The sequence below is a fragment of the Brachycentrus maculatus genome, unplaced genomic scaffold (assembly GCF_059751285.1).
Source record: "Brachycentrus maculatus isolate JH-2025_06_01 unplaced genomic scaffold, ASM5975128v1 h1tg000166l, whole genome shotgun sequence".
In the NCBI taxonomy this organism is placed as follows: Eukaryota; Metazoa; Arthropoda; class Insecta; order Trichoptera; family Brachycentridae; genus Brachycentrus; species Brachycentrus maculatus.
The window spans coordinates 2779159-2800102 of NW_028280919.1; the positions used below are offsets into that span (position 1 = coordinate 2779159).

A 20944-nucleotide genomic window follows, 5' to 3' on the forward strand; every position below is an offset into this window, starting at 1 on the left:
CCCTTGGGAATCGAACCCGGAACCTCCAGAACGGTAGCCGAGCGTGCTGACCATTACACTACGGAGGCGGACAATTTGCCTATTAGTGGTCATAAATTAAGGATTCAATTTTGAAATCATAACCTTTTAACTTATGAAAATGAACAAATAATTAAGTATATAAATAAATAAATGGAGAGAATATTCCTTTTTTTCAGGATAAAATGTATTTTGGTTCAACCTGATCCTGAAATCGATTTCCTATGCATTCTTATTAGGTGCCTGAATACGAATTCGAATTTCCACCCCCTCTGTATGAATACGAATTATTCGCACATGTATATAAATACAGGAATTATATCTGCACCCTCTGCCAGACGGCAGTGGCGGCGGGGTTAAATTGTCGTCCCAAGTTGGTGTAAATAGGTAACCATGTATTTATGGTTTCCAGTGCGACTTGCGCAGTAAATGTTTCTGTTATTGGTAGACATAATTCAACGCCGCCACTGTACGAGCACTAGACCCTTACAAACGCTGAGAGCCTACATTGCAATATAACCTACCTGTTTAAAATTAAATAAACTTAAATACATTTATTTTACCTTGCAAAATAGGATTTTTTATATCAAAGCTTTTTTTCATATTTACTAGCACAAAAATCAGCTAAGGTTTTCGGTATGTGGATGAGTTTGGGTCAAGTCAAAATAATTTAGCATATTAAAGCCTTTTGAAAAGAGAAGATTGAAAAAAGATGTCAGATCTTTGTTTAAAAAAAAAAACAAAACAATTTACATGATAAAATTTTAATAGCAAAATCATTCAAAAACGACTGTAGGCTTAAAACAATAAAGATAAAATTACTAGAAACTTTATGTTAAAAGTAATAAACGCTATCTCAAAATAAATTGAATTATTTATGGATTCGGCATTAACTTTATGGAATGACATGTTGATTATTTAAAAAATTAAATACAATTATAATATTACATAAAGAGTTTTATTTACCACTGCACTAAAAAGTACGTAATAAGTAAACATAAAAGACCCTGCTATATACTAAAAACTATAAGTAATACCATAAGTAAGAAGCGTTAAAGTGAATCATAGATTACAAAGGTATGATTCGATTGCTCATATCGTAGTCGTACAAGAGAAAATGACCAACTAACAAAACGTAAAATGTTCAGGAAGGCCATTTAAGTCACTTTTGCTTGGCAAGAAAATAAACATCAATGCAGTTATATACTTCAAGTCAATATATTATACTTCCAACTTTAAAATCCTTTGGGATTTTTTTCAGGGCAATACTAAGTTAGTAAGATATCAAACAGTCATTGATCACGTTTCTGTAAAAAATGCACTTGGTCACTCCTGTATGACTACGATGTGTTACAATGAAAGTAATACCATTATCAACCACCACACTAAAAAGTGCATAATTAGTAAACGTAAGGACCCTGCTTTATACTAGAAAGTATAAGTAATACCATAAGTAAGACACGTTAAAGTGAATCATATATTACATGGGTATGATTCAATTGTACATATCGCTCACCCCTTTCAAGAACGTCATCAATCAAAAAACTTGATTTTTCGGGAGAACGTTTTTAAAGTTTAAAAATATAATACAATATAATAATAAAAATATCAAGCCACTTTTTGAACTTTTCACTGTGGAACAGATGTTTTTAGGTAAAACCTGAAGGTTTTTTCTACATTTGAAAAACTTTTAGTATTTTTAAAAAAATAATTAAACAACACCCTCTCTTTGAAATGCAAAAACAACACTTTTTGCCGTGTAGCGGGTAAATTTTAAGTCAAAAATATGCCGCTTATGCTGGAATATAGTACATTTTTTGGGCATTCCGAAAACATGCACAACTAAAAATTGACGTTCTTGAAAGGAATGAGCGATATGTAACAATAAAAGTAATACTATTATCAACCACCACACTAAAAAGTACATAATAAGTAAACGTAAGGACCCTGCTTTGTACTAGAAACTATAAGCAATAAGTAGGTACTCTGTATTGTACTTGGGGGTAGGTAGTTGGCGTTTCCAAAGTTCGCGCGAGTTTAATGACTAGTGCTGGGAGATATTAACCGAAGCCCCTAATGTCTTATTGATATCGCTATAGATAAGTGGGGCCACATAAACTTATTTCTAAGTAGACACCCACACATTCGCGCGTTCATTAAACTCCAAGTAATTTAGGTGCGTTAGCAAACCCAGGCCTTAAAATTACAGGGGTTCATACAATAAATAGTTAAAATAAAAAATAAAATAAAAATAAGGTTACTTAGTTATAATTAAGATTTGGTAAAGGTAATTTGAATGTGAATTGTCATATACTAATAAAAGTGTTTCTGCTCAGTAAAAAGCTTCTTTTCATCTCACCAATAGATTGTCTCTAGTGAAGTTCTAGTGACTAAAGAACAACGTTTCGAAATTGATTCACATATACTCATATAGAACTTCCAAGAATTTGGTTGTCAATAATGGGTAGAAAAGGTAAATTTTACATGTGTGTAAAGTGGTCACTTAAACCAGTCTATGATGGTCGTCAGCTTCGTCAATGCTCAGACTTCTATATTATTTTTCATCTTTGATGTGATGTCAAAAAAAAATCTTTTTAATAAAAAAATAAATAAATCAACATAACGAAAATGTTAAAATACTTTAGAAGTTAATTAAAGTTTTAACATACATGTACGTATAATATATGAGTTTCAATAGTAAATATTTTAAACAATGCAAAAAATTTTATTAATAACAACAACAAAAAATCGTGGGAAGTACTGCATTTTGAATTTATGAGTAGGTATCACTAATAATTATTTTAAGCATTGCGTAAAGCTTGTGATATACTCTATTTTCTTGCATTTTAAACTAAGTTTATATATTAAAATAAATTTAAAATACTTTTGGGTTGTAAAAATATTTGCTCCAGGTGAGGCTCGAACTCACAACCCCGGCATCGCTCGTGATTACTGTCATATAAGTACCGTGCGCTAACCAATTGCGCCACTGGAGCTCGACGTTATCCGGCAAAATAACTGATTTTCCTCCATATTATTGAGTTTGCTTTTTAGACACTTATTTAACATGTAATAAAATACTTTTGGTATTACATTTTTAAATAATATATTGAACTATCGAATTCAAAATAAAATATATATAAAATAGAACCCATTCGGGGATCCAAGATAAATGATCTGAAAAAGTACTTTATGGAAAGATATATATATATGTAGTGATTAATCATATTTTCTTAATTTGTTATAATTTTTCATTTTTTATATTTTCTCATTTGTTTATTTTAAATGTGCTTCTTACCTCATGTTTTTCTCATTTATTTCTTTTAAATATGCTTTATTTGCCTATTTATTATAGCTGCCTATAGTTTTTTTTAATATATATATATATATATATAAAATATATATATATATATATATATATATATATATATATATATATATATATATATATATATATATATATATTTATATATATATATATATATACATATATATATATATATATATATATATATATAAAATATATATATATATATATATATATATATATATATATATATATATATATATATATATATATATATATATATATATATATATATATATATATATATATATATATATATATATATATATATATATATATATATATATATATATATATATATATATATATATATATATATATATATATACATATATATATATATATATATATATATATATATATATATATATATAATTAGTTTTGGTTATTTCAATTTTTTTTTTGTTATTTTATTATTTGTGTCTTATTAACCTTAATCCCATGCCCCAAAATGAGAAATGGAAATTACTTATCGGGAATACTATATGTATATATGACTTATTGTATGTCATTTGTTTTGAAAAAAAAAAAAATTCGGTACCATCGGGATATAAGTCTCAGACAAGTTTCTCGAGACGAAAAAATTACTGGTTTTCCTCCATATTATTGAGTTTGCTTTTTAGGTATACTAAAAGACTTGTGGTATTATATTTTTGAATAGTAAAATGAACCATACGATTCATATTTTCGGTACCATCGGTATAAAAGTGTCAGAGAAGTTTCTCGAGACTGTAAAATTACTTTATAAAAATTAAACAACTTTGTTTTTAACCACTTTAAAAAGTAAAAAGTGGTTAAAGCAAAGTTGTTTAATTTTATAAAGTTTATAAAATGTACCACAAAGTATCGGCAAAAAACATTTAACAAATATTAAATTACTGGTTTTCCTCCATATTATTGAGATTGCTTTTTAGACATTTAGATATATTATACTTAAATACTTGTGGTATTATATATTTGTTATCTTTACGAATTATTATTTCGGTACTATCGAAATAAAGGTCTCAGACGAGTTTCACTCGTTTTAAAAAATCATGAATTTTTAATAAAAAAAATTGAAAGAAATATTTATTTCAATAAATATTATAAGAAATGTGTTTATATGGTACGAACTCATATCGAGCAATAATTCTTAACAACATTTGAGTGTGTCCAAATACTTATTCACGAATCTGGATTATCTCCAATTATAGGAGTAACTTTTCATAATATTTTTTTCACATCTCAACATAGATAACAATCGAGAAAACACAGCTTATATACGATGCAGCACCCCATGCAGAATTGAAGATAAGAAGAATAAGAAGTTTTATATACGTTTCATACCTTTGATACAGTTTTATTTACTTTTCTACATGTTTTAAAATAATTTAATGAGAAAGACGCTTTTGGGTTTTATTTGTAGAACACCATTTTAATATAAATATTAAATAATAAAAAAAATCTGTGATTTTTTAGTCTCCTAAATTATATTTTATTGTTAAGAAAACATATGAAAATAAAAATTGTGACAATTGTTTTGCCTTGTTATGGCATTTTCAAACTAATGTCATTGCCTCAACAAATCAGTGTTTGATTTTAACATTTAATATATAAAATAAATATATTACATCGAAAATCTGATAGATAAACAAGATTCAACAATTATTTTTTAAATCAATGATAATTTTAAAATACAATAAATGTCCACTTTTTAAAATACACCTGTTACATAATTAGAAATTAACAATTATATTTTTTATCTTAGATAATATGTTATACGTTATAATTGTACTGTAACCTTAATTATGAGCACGATGGTACATAAGTGGACTTTATTCATGGTCCCTACATACCTACTTTTTTCAAAGCGATAATAATCACTCGGTTAGCAACTCAAACGATTTTATCACTACTATCATAGTAATTTTTCTTATCAGCTATGATTAATAAAATTTACAATTTAATTTTAATTTTATTTATTATTTATTTAGTTAATAAAGAGTAAATATGTAAGAAGTATAAATAAAACAAGAAAAATAACTAATTTGACCAAAAAATATTTTAATATATACATTCTGCGATTTGAAAAAAATATAAAAACAAATAAATAAATAAATTCATTAAACGACATAGAAAAATCAATGAATAATCAAGTGTGAAACGAATGAGTGAAGAAAGGACAGTTAACTAAATTTATGAGGTGAAAATATTTTTAATAGAAGAAAAAGAAGACCGAAGACAACTTGGCACGATCAAGTATTTTCAATAGACAGAAGCAACCATATTGGAGATATATGAAAACAAGGTGATCAGTCTCACGCTTCAAGTACTTCAAGTATTAATATTGAATACCCTGAGAATCGAACCAAGAACTCTCCAGCACAATAGCCAAACGTGATATTCACTTCACTTTGCAGACATTAAAAATGGAATGTTTTACTTTTTCGCCCTTACCCGCACCCAATGGCGCATAGGGCACTGCATCGTAGCGACGCAGTGTTATTTTGATTTTAAATTGCGTGATGGCCAGGTGATATCAAATAAAATATGAGAGTGAAAATCACTATATTCGACCCCCCTGGGAATCGAACCTGGAATCTCCAGCACGGTAGTCAAACGCGTTGACCGTTAAACTACGGAGGTGGACAAATTAATAATAAATAAAGTAAAACATTCTATTCCAAGTTTTATTTTTATTTTAATCAAGTAAATTAATCAATATGAATATGAATGGATTCAATGGGCAGAAAGTGCATCTAAATCAGTATTATTTGGTGATGAGTTTGTTCGGAGAAAACATCGTTTTGAAATAAATTGAGAAAGTATTAATTAAAACTAGAAGTTCGACCAAGAAACTTATAGTTCAGTCATGTAATTTAGACTGTTCTAAGCTAAAGACTTTCATCAACCGGCAAAACTTTTCGTAATACCAGTTGTTCTCAAAATCCAGATCAATTTGGCAAGTCTCGAAGAACTTTCATTTATTTTGTGAGGCGACAAGCTGGCAAATAATCGCAAAAATAAATAAGGCGTTTGTATGAAACATTTCGAATGAATTCTCGTATAATACAAAAAGTTTTTATTATACTGGAGTTGAGCTTAATCATTAGATATACGAATCCAAAATGATTAGTCATTTTATAAATACCTTAAAACATTTAAATTGCATTTCATAAGTTGAATGTTTTTAAAATTACAAGGCTCAAAACCTGTTATTGGGTGCTTTAAATAATTTATTTATACATTGTGCAACATTGAAAAATTTACACACAAATTAATGCTCGCGTTGTTTCAATGTTTAATTGACAGTTTTTCATTGTACTAAGAAATGTGTCACAAGGACTGAAATCCTTTTTAATATAGTATTTTTTTATATAAATTATATAACGCATTAAAAATCGAAGGTTAATCTTATTTTTTTTTAATGTTTATAAAATATTTCTACCCTTTTTGATTTATCCAAGAGGAGTTGTTATCCAAATTTTCGATGACTCTAAAAAGAGTCGATGATGTTTAAAACAAAATAGAAATGATCTTTTTTTTTAATCTTTAGTTTAAATGGCAGTGATATTATTTTTTTAATAAATAATTAAGAGAGATAAAAAATATTCATTCTAGACCTCTAATATTCCATTTGGTTTAAAAAAATTGTCTACTTTTTTATTTATAAAATACTGCATAGTATCCAATTCGGTTCCTCTTTTTATAATCATATCAACTATCGCTAACGCATGTTATATTGGAAAAAAAAAACCTATTTTAAAAAAAAAGCTTTACATTGTGTTAAAAATGAGAAATCAGCGCTTTAGGGTTACCATATTTAAAAAAAAAAAACTTCTTCTTCTTATTATAGTCCTTGCGGCCTGTTTTTAAGAGGGATTAGCCTCCTGCGACGTCAATTCCCAGCTATCGGCCCATCTCTTTAATGGTCTGCCCGGGAGTCGTGCACCATGGGGTTGGCCGTACAGTGCGATGTGGAAAAAAAAATTGGAAAAAAATGGTTTTGACATTTTCTTAAACTAATATTATAATAGTAGTACGCTCATGAAATAAGCTCATCCCATAGTTTAAGAATCGGTGTGAAGTAGTTCATCGTGCATGCAGTGAAAACTGTCTTGTCTTCGCTTCACCAACCAAAGAACCAAGAATAACCATTTCGAATAACGTTTACACCCTCCCCAAGCCTTTGTTAGAACTTTATGTGCCAAGTTTGTCAATCCATATCTGTTAACTACGGATCATTAAATCCCAGCCCTTTACTTATTAGCCTACTTTGGTCATTCTTATGAAATCGTATTCTAAAAAAATCCTATTTAAGTATTAATTAACGAAATATTATATTGCTTATAACGTGTCCTGATTGTGTTTTTACGTGAGCTAATTGAAGAATACATGTTTGATATGTTTGTTGTTGTTATTATTACATCATGATTCATGCAAAAATAGATGAACGTAATATATAGACACGTGATCTTTTTCGTATCTGATAATCTCTATTTTCTAATGATTTAAATAAAAATCTTATTCAAGTCAATCGTAGATGCTGCCAAAACACACTTTAAAAAAACGTGTCAATTATACGATATTCAATTTTTTTATTAGTGTAGTTAAGTATGGGTAAAAATAAACAAAGTGGACACTCAAAACTCATTTTTAATTAATTTTATTTGATCAATGAAATTAACACATGATTTGTAAAGAATCATGCAGTTCTAAGTACAAATTAAGGATCACTACGATATGTACAATTTAAAAAATATATATTCCGAGCAACTTTATTAAATTTGACATATCATTATCCAAAAGTGTGTTCACAACATTTTGATGGGAAAGGATAGATATTAAAAAAAAAATAGTTACGTTATTTCCTTTTTCTAAGATTCTACAACTATAACAGATGTTGTGGTGGTTGAAACCTAAAAATAAGTAACTGATTTTTTTATTTCAGTTGGCTCTGAAATCGAAAACAAAAATACATGTGTTTTAACTGATATATGCAATGTAGAATTGAGCTTCCTTATGAAAAAAACAACATACACTGATTTTGAAATTTTTATTTGGTTAATTGAAAATAATTTTTTAATTCTTTGTGTGATGAATTTGAGTAGTGTGGTTGTCAGTCATGGATAACATTAGTAAATGTTACACGAATGTAAAGTGATCACCAAAACCAGCCTATGATGGTCGTAAGCCGTGTAAATGCCCAGACCTCCATATTCTCCTTCATCTATTTTGAGATGTCAAAAAATAATGTAATGAATTAAAAGTTGTTATGACTCTATTTGAAAAACGTTTCCCCAATATGTCGCTAATACGGTGTTAGCAGTAACATGACCCAGAATATTGAGACGTAAAGTGACTTGTCAAACTGGACATACCTTTGTTAGACAACTACATTGTATTATACGCTTGACATAATTTATTATTTATTGATTCGCAAGTGTGATGATAAACAATATATGAAATTGAGAATCTATTTTGCAGGTATGGTATTTTAGATGTCCATACAGTGACATATTGAAACGGTTATCGGCAGAATGGTGAACGTTACATATTGCATAAAGTAAATACTAAGCCCACCTAATGCAAGTACTATGTATGCTCAGATTTCCATATTCCGTTCGTATAAATAATTATACCTACTTCGTCTCTGTTGATACACCGAATATCTCTTAATTATTGTTAATATAAAAACTGTACTTAATTTTGTTGTTGTTTAAAGCAGATAAATATTACTATTATTATGTTTTGAATATTGAAAGCATTAACTTTGTGGATCATATTGATATATTATTTTGAGAAATAAAAAGACTTTGTTTTTTGATCCACTCACATTTTTATTAACAACCAACTAGTTTCGGCAACAACCTGTTACCCTCTTCAGGGTTTTTTTTTCAATCAAAAATTTAACCCTGAAGAGGGCAACAGGTTGTTGCCGAAACTAGTTGGTTGTTAGTAAAAATGTGAGTGGATCAAAAAGTCTTTTTATTTCTCAAAATAATATTTTGATATTATTCGTTGTTTTATTAATATTAGAGTAAAGATATTCATTCACTTTTGAAAAATCATTTATTTTTCTGTATTTTTACATGTCTACCTTTAAAGTGTTATGATAAACGTATTTGTCTGGCATACTGGAAGTCCCGCGTTTGATTCCTAGGAGCTTAAAATAAGTTCAAGTGTTTTTTCACACTAACTTTTATTTCATGTCACCCAGGACTGGTACATGAGGCGCAGTATTGATCATCCTACCTTTAAATAATTAAAAATTCATATTTTTCGGCATCGGATGTGGTGAAGTGCCCTATTCACCATAGGCGCGGAAAAGAGTAAGAATAACAAGAAGATATATATTTTATTATTTATGTTTTATTTATAAGCATTTCCATTTAAATTTATAGTAATACGAGTGCACTACTTTTAAATTATATTTATTGCATTATTTTTTTTGTATTCAAATCGTTTTTTTTCATTTTTTTTACTTTTTATCAGTTCATTAAAAATAAATAAAATAAAATAAAATAATTTCTGGTTGTGAGAATGGACAGGAGATGACACCTTACTTTGACGTTATTATCGACCGCTATAACACTTATAGTTTCGAGTTTCGAGTGATGAAAATATAATTATTTTTTGTTATTGTTTTTTTTGTCTATTGATGAGAAAACCGGTGCAAAAAACTTATGTTAACAAAATTAAACTCAAAAGTGGTATTATAAGAGTATTCTATGTTTATATTTAAAGATAATTTACGTCAATGCGACTTTGTGTGATACGTACCATTGGGTGTGGATCAGAGCTAGAAGAAGAAGCAATACTAGCTAGTTTAAAAAAAAATTGTGTTTTACTTGGTTTTACCACTATTTCTTTTTAAAAAATGTGTCACGTGTTTCAAAAAAGATTTTCAAACACTGTATGTGAAGCTATGTATGTCTAAATATTGATGCGAAATCCATCGAAAAACGTGTCACAGTGGATTTTAAGACATAGTGGTATTAACGAAGTAAGAATTAAATTAAATATCAATGGATATTACCACAAAGTGACTGGCAAATCAAATAATGAATTCGAAAAATACATTTCCAATACATTAAAATTATTACATTACTACATATGACCATCTTTCGTATACTTAATCTTATTATTGTCGTGTACCTAGAGTTAATACATATTATATGTATATGCCAGGATTACTATATAGGTGAGGTGAATTGTTTCTCATGGTTCACATGCTAACCGTATTCATGAATACGACCGTAATGCGTTTAAGTTCGGCCCTTCAGTTTGTTGTGCCACATACTAATTGACCCCTCGGTACCTGTCCCTAGGTCATTTGCCATGCAGATTGGCATAAGCGCCTAGACGTGTTCGATAGCTCTATTCGAGGATATACTGTATATGTACGTCAACTTGTTTTCTAATGGATGTTGGAATAGAAGAAATTGCTACGTGATTCAGACTCGTAAATCTTGATGAAATTCAAAATAATTTATTGTTGTAAGGGATACATGGATGTTTTGTTTTTTCTTGTATGAAATAGCAATTTATTGTTGCATGGAACAGTGTGGATAATAATTTATTGTTATGTATGTAATAAAATACCTAGGTACCTACCTATGCATTTTATTAAGTACTTACAAATAGTACCTACATAAAACAGTTCTACCACCAGATGTCGTATGCGTCGCACTGAATAAAACAAAAGACATCAGATAGAAAAAAAATAATATTGTTAACTGTGAGAATCAGATAGATAGATAGATAGATAGATATAAAAATATTGTAAAGATCTATTAAGAATAAACTTTAATTATAAACTTTAATTACAAAGGAACACATTGTTTATTTTATTATTATACACCCACTTTACATATTATTTACACCCAATTTACAAAAGAAAATTATTACCACGTTATATGTAGAAGTATAAAATTGTATTTATCTTGACATCTCAACATAGATGAAGAAGAATATGGAGATTTCGGTTCCTGTCATACGCTGTTTTAAGTGATCACTTTTTGATCAGTTTTCATTCTACCAATGATTGACAACCAAACTATTAAAATTTTTGGAACTCCTACATATGTCATAAATCTCGTGACGTTTTATATTTGAGTTCACTGGAGCCATCTGTGATTGACTTGTGTAAGCTTTTATTCAGCAGAAATCCTTTTATTTAAATATATGCAAGATGTATGCAATATACAATATATATAAATGAATGCACGTACTACATATGAAATGAAGAGAAGTGAAATGTAGATGAAGAAATAAATTCACACTTAAAATTTATTTTAGTTTATTTGGTATTGACTTGGTATTTGGTATGGTATAACACGATGTTTTAAAAATAAAAATAAAATACTTTTAAAACACCATTTTTTAAGTAAATTTATGTAACTCCGATTATTTTTGAGAACTAACTTACTAATTTCTCAAACTTATCTTGTTTACAATAGTAAACATATTATTATTTTGTTATTATTTAGAAACTGATAATTTTTTAAATAAAAAAGTAAAAATTTTAATACATAAATTCCCTACTTACATAATATATTCTCGTATATGTATATATATGTCCGCCTCCGTAGTGTAATGGTCAGCACGCTCGGCTACCGTTCTGGAGGACCCGGGTTCGATTCCCAGGGGGGGTAAGAATAAATATGAGTGAATTTTTCACTGTAATATTTATTCAATATTACCCTGGACTGGTACTTGAAGCGGAGGGCTGATCACCTTCCTTCATGTGTAAATGATCAAGATAACACTGCGTTTATATGGCGCAGCGCCCTATGCACCATTGGGGTGCGGATAAGGGTTTATTATTTATTTATTATATATATACAGTATATTTTTATGCGTCATTAACTTGGTTTTAAACAAGTGTTTTATTTATATAGTTAAGTCTTAAAATATTCTAAAATGGTTTTGGCACTTATTATAATAGTCACATATATAGATATATTACAGTACTGTTCAGGACAATTGTCAATATATTCAACCATTACATCTTGCTAAGAAGACGCATCATAGCTAGACTTGCAACTATTGCAATAGCCGAGACGAACCTTAGAGTTTACTTAGTTGAAATCTTTAGTTACGTCTAGCAAATACGCAATCAGTACAATTTAGTACGTTTCCTCGTTCCTCCCTTTCCCTTACAGCATCTTCCGTGATACGGTTCCGGCTATCACGGGGCTCGGAGCATGCACACACAATGAGATCGTTCCCATAGGATCGCAATTTGCGGTCACCGCTTGGCTTGCTTGAGATATTGTTATCTAATTGCTCGGACGAGTCGGTCGATGGTGGATGCACTTATCTAAGTGGTCGGTGCATCTCTGGGAATGGGGCGACAATGCTTTGGTAACATTGGGGCCAATGGCTTTGCAACACTATTCGAGTGCAACAATTTCCGATTCAGATACTTAGTAACAAAACTTTTTTTAACAAAAATTTTCATAATGTTGACAAAATATATTTTTTTAACACATTGAATTTAAGAAAAGTACAGAATAGAAAATATAAGTTAGCCAAAGATCACCAATTTGTTTGTTTTGATTTTATTAAATTTTCATTATGTTTGAATCAATTTTTACGTTTCCTATGCCTGTTCTAATTTGGATGTGTCATGATTTGAATTTTAGTGTGGATTTTTTTTACATATCCAATACCCATGTTTATCCACAGTATGGTTAAAAAACATCGTTTAAAGACATATATGAGAAATCACTCATTCAAAACTGTATTCATTGATATATCGGGTTTTTATGATGAATTAATTTTGTTGGGTAATATATCCAAAATAAAACAAGTTTTTTTTTTATTGAATTCTCCATTTATTTACGCGTTTCGTCTTCTTAGGACTTCTGTCTTAAGGAGACGAAACGCGTCACGTATTAAGATATGCATAAATAAATATAGAATTCAATCCAACAAAAACCTTTTTATTTTGGATATATTACCAAACAATTAAATATGTAATTCTACCAACTGTCTGCAGTTACAATAAGTAAATTGATTTGATTGAACACCAAAAAGAACAAGCATCAAAGAAAAAATGCGTAAAAATGAACTTAATATTTTATTTTTCATGTTTCAGTGTCTCTGTTTACATTCTCTTAGTTTTATCAAATACACCAATATTTCAAAATTCTTCATGTCATATTACAGTCAATTATTTATTTATAAGATCCAAGTTTGGGTTCAATCATCATATCTAGATTCTTATGTATTTGTATCATTATCAAACGTATTCGCTATGAAAGTGGAAAAATTATAAAATACTACATATAATCCCAAATATTTATGCAACAAAAAGTTTTAATATGATTTTTAAACTTATTTTGTTGTGGTGTAGAAAATTATTAAAATAAACAATCTTTTTTTTTCAATTTATATTTTAACTTATATGGTCACCTTATCTTCTTCTCTGGTCTATTATATTAATATTGTTTATTGGAAAATAGCTTTGTTAATACATTATAATTTCATGCATCATTATTGTTTGCATTGAATAAAAATTTTCAACTCTCATCTCATAAAGGTCAAATCTGAACCCAAAAGGTCATCTGTTGAACGACAATTATTTTGAGATATGTTTTAAACGTAAGGGACCGAAAAAACAATGTAATAACAATACCAGTCGCGTGTACAGATAATAAATTAAGGTAGACAGTAGAGGTAAGTATTAAGGTAAGCTAGGTACAACTTAGTAAGGTAGGATATGTACTGTTTGCGTTTTTATGTCACGCGGGTAAGTTAGGATAGGCACTGTTTTTCTGCCTATATGGAATGCACGCCTCTGTGTAACATAATACAAGGATAAATCTCACTCTAATGGAATACAAATTCATATTTTTTTCAAGTACATGAGCTACATTAAATATTTTAATTTATGTCAGATAACATCTTAAAATAAATGTCATACATCTTTAAAAAAAGGAATGTGGATCTTTAATAATGGGAATAGTGGTTAACGTTATACTAATGTCTTGCGTGATCACTTAAGCTAACCAAATGCCAGGTTACAAGCCCTATGACTTGTTTCGTAAAAATGACGCTTTATCTCAAGTTGGGATTCTTAATATATTGATATATCATCCTTAGGGTGAATAATCTAGTATCTGATTGACCATTTGACTGTTTTGACCATTCAATTAATAAATTTCTTTAGTATTTGGTACTCCATGTTAAGTCACAAAAAAGAGTGGGGTAAATTTAGAGTTATATTTTTAAAATCTTAACCTTATAACAAAAGTGTAATTTAACAGAATTTCCAAAAAAAAACATAATTTAAACTTTTCTTGTGAAGCTCTAGATTCTAGAATATAATAAACCGAGCTGTTACTAGAAATAGTGGAACAAACGTAACTGCTTGTGATATGTCTTCATAAATACGGAATAATTAATGAAGCCTTCCATGCTAAAGTGTTGTTTTATATCGCTGAACAATACTTTTCTCTGGACAGGAGGCGTAACCACCCCTAAATAATAGATCATCCCTTACTCCGTACTTTATTACCTACTGAAAACCTAGAAATAATGACAAGCTTAGCTTCTTATACAAATTAATGTACATAATAAAGTTTATGATACACAAAAATTCCCAAGTTTCTGCTTACTTTTTTGATACAGAAATTATTCTAATAATATTTTCATTCCGTTCTAACATCTGAGTTCAGATCATAACTTGAGACAATGATTTATTATATATGTAATACTTAGATTTGAAACCGGGCGTTCGCGTTTTTCTGGGAACGATGGTATCAAATTATTTTACATTTTTGATACTCACCATACATGAAAAAGAATATGGAAGTCATGGTTCAAATTTAGTTATTTAGTTAAGTGAAATAAGGAAGGAATGCAAAGCTGAGAAAAGCATTATCGATAAAATTAAGAAAGGTGTGTTGAGATGGTTTGGACATGTAGAACGAATGAGTGAGGAAAGAACGGTAAAACAAATTTATGAGGCGAATGTTAGTGGGAAAAAAAGCAGAGGAAGACCGAGAAAAACATGGCACGATCAGGTATGCCAAATACTTGAAAGTGGTCGGTTAGGAGTCGTAACAATCGGTGGGTATGTATGAGGAGATCCATGAACGTGGAAGAGGCGAAGAATGTTTGCAAGGACAGAGTGGTGTGGCGCTCTATTCTCTCTGCCTACCCCTGCGGGGAAGCGGCGTGATGGTTAGTTAGTTAGTTAGTTTGGTTCAAATTTACAGGGATTGCTATCTCATAGACTAGTTACGTGATCACTTTACACAAGTGTTTTATGTATTTAACATTTACCCATGATTGACAACCATACTACTCAAATTTTTGGAACTCTTATATATAGATTTGCACACCCAAAAATGTTGATTTTATCAATTTATTGACGTCTTATAGAATCTCCAAACTCTAACCTTTATCTATACTCAATGGTATATAGGGTACTTTATCGTAAGGAAGCGTATGTGAAAATGTTAAAATAATCATTCATATTACAATACTAGAATTGTTCCATTTTTCATATCATTTTTGACATCTTAACATTAATGAAAAATAATATGAAAGTCTGGGCATTTACGCGGCTTACGCCTGTCATAGTCTTGTTTAACTGATCTTTTTACACACGTGTAACATTCACCAATTCTACCCATTTTTAACAACCACACTACTCAAATTCTTGGAAGTTCTATATATATGAACCAATTTCGGAGCATTGTTCTTGAAACACTAGAACTTTACCGAAGACATCTATTGGTGAGATGAAAAGAAGCTTTTTATAGAGCAGAAACATTTTTATTAGTGTGTGATACTTTCATATTCTTCTTCATTTTTGATGAGATATTAATTTAGAATAACTAATTTAAAACGTTAGAAGTTTTAAATAAAAATTGTTCCCTTATTTTTTTAAAAAGGGATAACCCTCTAAGCGGATGCGCGTCTGTGGGTAGGATAGTAGGGAAGGTACATGTGAAAAATACATTACAAACACCCATACTAAATGAACATAAATCTTTCTTGAATTCATTTTGCAATCGACGGGAATTGAGCCCGCGACGCCAGTTTCGCAGTTGAGAGTCTACCCGACTACGTCACGGCGCCTGTCAATTAATTTTAACAAATTCAATTTAGTAATTAAAACATGTGCGTCAGATTAAGAAAAGTTGGTGCGGAAAAATGTTGAGTGCTAGAATGTAGTGAACACAATGCTGTAGCACGCCGCTAGTGAACAGTAGGCGGAGCTCCACCCAAATCAAGTTAAGCGGCGGCTATTTGACTAAATGCGTTTAAAAGCCTACCTACCGGCCCTGCACGGTCGGCCAGGGCCGGCGTTAATGAAGCCAATTACCCAAGTTAACCCGCCCCCAAATCTACTCTCAAACCCACCCTCATGTGCCGCCACTGGGCGAACTTATAAAGGTCGTCGTGTTGCATTGCCAAGGGAAATCCAGTGGTGTTTCTCAATTGAATGGATTAACATCAGAAATAGTTATAGTAAATAAAAACCTACCAGACAAAACTGAATTGGCGGTACACAACGGAGTCCTGGTTGGAACCCTAATGAAAGTTTTAAAATAGTGAAACATGGAGTTGGTAAAAGAATAATTAAAATAGATATCAGACAAATGTGACTTTCAATAAAACAAAGTTATATTAGAATTTATTAAAAATTTAAAAGATCCTTCCTTTATCATGAATTGTAGCAATAGTGCATTCCGAAAAATAGAAATAAAAGCCTTACAGCCAAAACTTAACTGACAGTGTAAAAAGGAGTCGTAGTACCAACCCTAATATATGGATATGAAGTATAGAGTTGGCAAAAAAAAGGATGCTAGTAGACTGAAAGGAGTCAAAAAAATTGGTTGAAAATTTTCTTCTCTATTATAAAATAAATTCCTTCCGATGTAAATACCAAAATTAAAAAAGCAACTGATGCAAAATTTTACTTCAATGTTTTAAACCTTCATGTATTTAAGTAGTGTATATTATATTGTAAAATTTTAGTAACTTAAACTGACAACCTACATAACCTGATAAATTTGTAAAATTGTCAGAATAAACGCATTAAAATAATAATAATAATAAAACCCTTATCCGCACTCCAATGGTGCATAGGGCACTGCGTCATATCAACGCAGTGTTATCTTGATCGTTTACATATGAAGGAAAGGTGATCAGTCCAGGGTAATATTGAATAAATATTACAGTGAAAAAAATCACTTATATTTATTTAACCCGCCTTGGGAATCGAACCCGGGACCTCCAGAACGGTAGCCGAGAGTGCTGACCATTTCACTACGGAGACGGACAGATTAAAATAAAGATTGTAAAAATATTCGTTCATTCGTATACATAAAGTGAAATTAAATTAAGTTAAAATTTCAGCCATGCAATTAGCTAGATCCATCTGTATTAGGTACCATATAAATGTTGTGTTAATAACGGAAAAGGGAAGAAAGTCGATGAATTAACTTAGCTAACAAGCATTAAAGGGCGACTAAATTAATTTTATAAAGCAATAGTGAGGGTAGTAATTTACGAAGTAAGTTAGAGTATAATTAATTCTAGAAACGTCATCGGATTCTAACGACTGTTAGCCAAAATTACATTCGGCTTACGACTTTGAAAACACCATCAGAGCTTTATGTTAAATTCCTAATAAACATCCACCGATGCATACTTAACTGTGGTGACAAAAAGCGCATATCGTACACGTGTCAACCCTAAGACGTTACTATTTATGGTGGTTACTAACTGAGCCATTAAAATTTTCGTGAATTAAACAGTAAACTGCTCCGCATATTAAATTACGATTTCAATTTAATTCCGGTGCAAAGTTTGAAACTTCATCCCCATAATGCAGAAGTGAAAGTAAGAAACCCCCAATATTATTATCGGGATTAAATAGGGTGCTCAAGAGAGAAATGCTTCTTCTCCACATTTTCAAATATTATCGACATTAATTACCAAATTTAATACAAATTGGGAAGAAGCACTTAAATAAAATCTAATCAAAATTAAATAATCAGAATTCTATATAAATTGTATGTTTTTATTTTATTTTTATATAAAAGTTATTCAAGGCGTTAGAGGTAAAATCATATCATTCTAAATAAAATGACAAAATTTTGTCAATGTAATTCAAAAGATCTGACATAATTACAAGATAGAGCAATGTTTAGTATTACGTATATATTTGTTGCATTCAATAGATGGCGCTGCCATCGTGGTGAAATATATATGTTTTTACCTGTAATAGGTAAAAACACCTACAACAGATGTATATACACAAAAAAGTGCGTATTCAAATTCAACCTTATGTCGAAATTTCTTTTTTCTTTTGCTCAAAGATTTGAAACAAATGAACATTAACATTTTTCAATATAGATATTTAATGGATTTATAAAAAAAAAGTAAGTTATTCATTTCATAACACGGAAAATCACAAATTTAGTACACAAGTTTAGTACCTCAAATATTGAATGTCCACCATTCATTAATACGAAATTTTTTTTTTTCATTAAAATAAATCATATTCTTTGAAGCTTGATATTTGTTTAATTTGGTGATATGTATTTCACTTCTATTCTGAACCTCCCCTAGTAATACTCCCTTAGTTACTCACCCACCTTTACGACACACTGCCAAAATTTGTGTATTTTACCGATGTGTTCATAACGTTCTTAATTATGCAAAGTTATGAAATTGATGACATCGTTTAAACTTTATCTAACAATATTATCATAAGTCTGTTCAGATGAAGATATTTTACAAAATAACCATGATAATTATTTTAATTAAAATGTAACATTGTTTTAAAATCACTATAAACATTTAATTATAACATAATTATAATGTCAACCGGTTTCAGTCTTGATAAAAAAGCGGTCAGCTTCGAAACCGGTAGACATTATAATTAAGTTATAATAAAATATTTACAGTGATTTTAAAACAAAGTTATATTTTAATTATAAATTGGAAAATCTCAAAGTTAGAGCTTCAAATATAAATTTTATGATAATAATTGTATTACCGTAATACATGTGTATAAAAGAATATATTATTTTTGACATCTCATCAAAGATGAAGAAGAATATGGAAGTCTGGGCATTTACGGGGCTGACGACCGTCATAGGCTGGTTTAAGTGATCACTTTACACACGTGTAACATTCACCAATTCTACCCAGTATTGACAACCACACTACTCAAATTCTTGGAAGTTCTGTATATATGAACCAATTTAGAAACCATGTTCTTGAATCAATAGAACTTCACTAGAGACATCTATTGGTGAGATGTAAAGAAGCCGTCAAGAAGGTCGTCAGCCCCGTAAATGCCCAGACTTCCATATTCTTCTTCATCTTTGATGAGATGTCAAAAATAATATGAAAATAACTCCTGTAATTGGAGATAATCCAGATTTTGTGAACAAGTATTTGGACACACTCAAAATGTTGTTTAAAAGAAAGATATTTATGGTTAAAAAATTGAAAACTAAGAAATAACTTAATATAAAGGTACCACAAATTCTTAAAAACTTTTGTGACACGTGTTTCGATGCATTCTGTATCATTTTCATTTACGGTGTAATTAAAAATGGATAGCTTTTATCAAAAAGTGACTGCCGAATCAATAAATGTGACAATTGTTTTGTAACGAAAAACTTAAAAAGTCACAAAATCTATAATATCCCTTTTCCAAGGAATTTTAGAATTTTAAGATTTGTACTCATTTAGATTCTATAATATTTTGAGTGTGTACAAATCTTTGTTCCAAACCTATGTTTGTCCACTTAAGATCTATTTTTATTGATATCTTAAAACACAGCATAAAAAAAAACTTACTAACTAACCATCACGCCGCTTCCCCGCAGGGGTGGGCAGAGAGAATCGACACCACACCACTCTGTCTTTGCAAACATTCTTTGCCTTTTCTACATTCATGCATCTCCTCATACATACCCGACGATTATTACGACTCCTGACCCGGCCGCTTTCAAGTATTTGACATACCTGATTGTGCCAAGTTTTCCTCGGTCGTCCTCTGCTTCTTTTTCCAACTACATTCGCCTTATAAATTTGTTTAACCGTTCTTTCTATATATTAAATTTTGACATGCCAATATATTTAAATCTATTTATAAATTTTTTTGTGTGTCTAAATACTTGTTCACAAGTCAGGATTATCTCCAATTATATGAGTTATTTTTCATCTGGTGATTCAAGAACAGTGTCTCGAAATAATGGGTAGAATTGGTGAATTTTATGCGAGTGTAAAGTGATCACTTAAACCAACCTATGACGGTCGTCAGCCCAATAACTTAAAACACATCAACCAAAAACACAATTAAATTAAGCTAATTCAAAACTATAATCACTTCTCAGTTTCAAGAGTAAGTTTCTAAATATTAGTGTCGAAATGCCCAGACTTCTACATTCTTCTTCATCTTTTATGAGATGTCAAAAAATAATTTGATAAATCTATAAATAAAATTTTCTATATTGTCTTAAAACTAAAAGGTAATTTCAGTTTATTTGTTTTGTTTTTTTTATATATTTTTTTTGTTTATTGATTTGGCGTTTA

General features: G+C 29.8%; 1 non-coding gene across 1 annotated transcript; it reads right to left on the reverse strand.

The window, feature by feature from the left end:
* Nucleotides 1–2922: 2922 nt before the first annotated feature.
* On the reverse strand, nucleotides 2923–3014 carry TRNAI-UAU (transfer RNA isoleucine (anticodon UAU)). Its single transcript is given in 2 exon segments — nucleotides 2923–2958; nucleotides 2977–3014. It is a non-coding gene; the product is annotated as a tRNA-Ile (tRNA).
* Between the last annotated feature and the right edge of the window lie 17930 nt (nucleotides 3015–20944).